Raw genomic sequence first — 3501 nt, 5'->3', positions numbered from 1 at the left:
CTGGCTGCCGGCCGGGGCGAGAAAGGCCTGCGGACCGGCCTGGGCGCATGCGCGGAAGGCGGGCCTCAGGCGGGAGCCCTGGGGGCGCGCGGGGGTGGGAGGCAGAGGGTGGGGTGGGGGCTGTAGGGCGGGCGGCGGCGACGGGGCGCTGAATGTGGGTGTCGGGGGAGATTTGGGGTCAGCTGGGCGATTCACTGGGGGCCTATGGAGGTCGCTGTAGACTTGGGGTGCAGCACGGGCGGGGCAAGGGGACGCGAGGTTGCCCTTGGCTCCAGGGGAGAGGGGCCCCTGGGAGGCCGTGTGGAGGATTTGTTTGCAGCGATTAGGACTCTGCTGATCAATGATTTGGATGCCTTTGGGTGAGCATTGGAGGCCAGCGGGGTGAATGATGAGGCTTCTGCGGGGGCCTGCTTTGGAGGGTTTAGGGGCTCGCTTGTGTGGGTTCCATTCACTGGAAAGCCTGCCGGCTGTGACTGTGTTGGATTTCACTAGAGCCCTGTGCTCCTGGAAAACAGCGAAGGTTGAGGAATTTCCCACCCTTTTGGGTTCCAGCAAATGGCTCACTGCAAAGATCCCGCGTTCCCTATATGACTTTGGTCAGCCTCCAGGATGCCCCTTGTTCACACAGACCTGCCACGTTGCCGTCGCTTGCCTCATCAGTGACTGGCTGAACTCCACTGAGCGGTCGGAGCAAAATGCTCCTTAAGCAAACTTTAGCTAAGCTTCTTTCCTTTCCCCATTTTCTTGAGCTTTGGCCCATCCCCAGCCTGAGCCACCACGCAGCCTCGCCTGAGAACAGGCTGGCTCAGGGTCAAGCTTTCTCTGCTCTGCTGTCTGGTCGCCCGCACTTCCACCTCGCTTGGCCAGGCCTGGTCTTTGCTAGCCTTGTTCACACCTCTCTGTGAAAGAAAAACCCTTTTTGCCTTGCAAAGATGCACGTGAGTCTCGTGGCTTCGCGGTTCTTCCCAGAAGCCCGTTCTCCTTCCCCTTCTCAACCCTCTTCCGCGTCTTTTTCCCCCACTTCCAATAACCCTTTGGAGCCGTCTTTCTTTGCTCTGTCCAGTTGTATGTTTTCTTTGACAGTTGAATAACAGTGGTTGCTGTTTCAACCCCTGTCTCCAATAGCGGAGGCGAGTATGGGGTGGCCTATGCTGGCGAGTGGCTGGGGTTCATTTCTGTGCTTGTGTTTGGGGGTCTTAGGATGAAAGCATTAGGAATGGGGGCGCTGTGTGTTTGTGACGAGGGAGTCTGGATGTAAGTTAATGATGGACCGACCTGTTGCAAGTTGTGAGTGCGTGGACAACGGGGGTCATACTTGGCGTCATTGGAGGGGCCTGCGGGATCGGCATTTGTGCAGAGCCCCACAATCCCTTTCCAGGTGGTGTTTGGGAGGGCCTGTGGGAATGTCAGTGAATGCTCCAGCATGGAGTGGATTAGAGAATGGGGTGTCATGGGGGCGAATGCTTGGCGGCCCCGGGGATAAGGGATTAGGGATCCCTGGGCATTGAGTGACTGGGGTCTAATTTGGGGGGTCTGTGGCGCAAGTCTGAGAATGTCAGTTACCGGGGAGGGGCTCTGTGAACGCGTGACTTGGGCACCTGATGAAGTGAGTGAATGGAGACCAGTGTGTTCGTCCCAGGACAGAAGCCCCTTCTCCTCCCCTCTCCACCCTTCTCCTCCCCTCCCCACCCTTCTCCTCCCCTCCCCACCGTTCTTCTCCCCCCCACCCTTCTCCCCCCCTCCCCACCCTTCTCCCCCCCTCCCCACCCTTCTCCTCCCCTCCCCACAGTTCTTCTCCCCTCCCCACCCTTCTCCTCCCCTCCCCACCCTTCTCCTCCCCTCCCCACTTTTCTCCTCCCCACCCCACCCTTCTCCTCCCCTCCCCACCCTTCACCTCCCCTCCCCACCTTTCTCCCCTCTCCACACTTCCCTCCCCTCCCCACCCTTCTCCCCTCCCCACCCGTCTCCTCTCCCCACCCTTCTCCCCTCCCCACCCGTCTCCTCTCCCCACCCTTCTCCCCTCCCCACCCTTCTCCCCCCTCCCCACCCTTCTCCTCCCCTCCCCACCCTTCTCCTCCCCTCCCCACCCTTCTCCTCCCCTCCCCACCTTTCTCCCCTCTCCACACTTCCCTCCCCTCCCCACCCTTCTCCCTCCTCCCCACCTCTACTCCTCCCCTCCCCACCCTTCTCCCCTCCCCACCCGTCTCCTCTCCCCACCCTTCTCCCCTCCCCACCCTTCTCCCCCCTCCCCACCCTTCTCCTCCCCTCCCCACCCTTCTCCTCCCCTCCCCACCCCACCCTTCTCCCCCCTCCCCACCCCACCCTTCTCCCCCCTCCCTACCCTTCTCCTCCCCTCCCCACCCTTCTCCCCCCTCCCCACCCTTCTCCTCCCCACCCCACCCTTCTCTCCCCTCCCCACCCTTCTCCTCCCCTCCCCACCCTTCTCCTCCCCTCCCCACCCTTCTCCTCCCCTCCCCACCATTCTCCCCTCCCCACCTTTCTCCCCCCTCCCCACCCTTCTCCTCCCCCATCCTTCTCGTCCCCTCCCCACCTCACCTGCAGGAGTGACTGAAGCCCCTTCTCCCCCCCTCCCCACGCTTCTCCCCTCCCCCCACTTCTCCCCTCCTCCCCACCCTTCTCCTCCCCTCCCCAGCTCATCTGCAGGAGTGTCTGAGTTCTGTGGAGATCCTTTGGGATCAGTGTTTGGGGTTTCAGTCTGTGGTGATTCTTAAGTGGGGCTTTGGGGGTGCTGGTGATTATGGTGTCTGGCATCTGTATTTAAAAGCCGTGTGGGAGTCACTGGGGTCCAGTCATCAGTTGGGCCTGTAGGGATGACTCTGCCTGGCCTGTGGGGTCTATGGTGTGACGTAGGAATGGTAAGTGTCTGGGGGCCTGTGGAGGATTAGGAATAAAGGGTCCAGTGTACGTCGTTGAATGGGGGACAGTTTTATTGGCTTGTGCCGTGGCATTGGCTTTGTTATTTGAGGGTGTTGGAACCAGGTGAGAAGGAGCTTGTTTGTATTAGTGCCCAGGTACCAGAGATGACTGAATGATTGATGGGGTGGGCAGTGAGGTCTGTGAGGTGGAATGATCGGTGGGCTTGGGAGTTTGATGTTTGGGATGAATGCCAAGTATGCGTGCAAGTGTCTGTGATTGGTGTGCGGGTGAGTGAGGGCAAGAAATTGGGGACCCTGTGGGTGTCAGTGAGAGGGAAGCCTGGGGAGCCTAATAGTTTGTTTGCCATTTGCAGTGAATGTAGAGTTAGAAGTTAGTGGCCTTAGCTGGGCACCGTGGCTCACACCTGTAATCCCAGCACTTTGGGAGGCCGAGGCAGGCAGATCACGAGGTCAAGAGATCCAGACCATCCTGGCCAACATGGTGAAACCCCGTCTCTACTAAAAATTAAAAAAATTAGCTGGGCATGGTGGCAGGCGCCTGTAATCCCAGCTACTCAGGAGGCTGAGGCAGGAGAATTGCTTGAACCGAGGAGGCAGAGGTTGC

At 59.8% G+C, this 3501-nt stretch overlaps 1 protein-coding gene across 9 annotated transcripts in view; it reads left to right on the top strand.

Annotated features, from left to right (window-relative positions):
• Positions 1–3501, top strand: part of ZNF605 (zinc finger protein 605) — a 34818-nt gene that overhangs the window by 208 nt on the left and 31109 nt on the right. For 3 of the 9 annotated variants that reach the window (XM_024257354.3, XM_063712374.1, XM_063712376.1), the window contains exon 1: positions 121–359. The exons of 4 other annotated variants lie outside the window; for them this stretch is intronic. The gene's annotated coding sequence lies outside the window, so the exon portion shown is untranslated. Of the gene's footprint in view, positions 1–120; positions 360–3501 lie in introns of those variants that run through there. 2 more of the 9 variants (XM_063712379.1, XM_063712378.1) reach the window with 1 other exon arrangement.

The sequence above is a fragment of the Pongo abelii genome, chromosome 10 (assembly GCF_028885655.2).
Source record: "Pongo abelii isolate AG06213 chromosome 10, NHGRI_mPonAbe1-v2.0_pri, whole genome shotgun sequence".
NCBI lineage: Eukaryota > Metazoa > Chordata > Mammalia > Primates > Hominidae > Pongo > Pongo abelii.
Note: the sequence above shows the minus strand (reverse complement) of the source record. Positions and strands in the feature narration are given on the sequence as shown.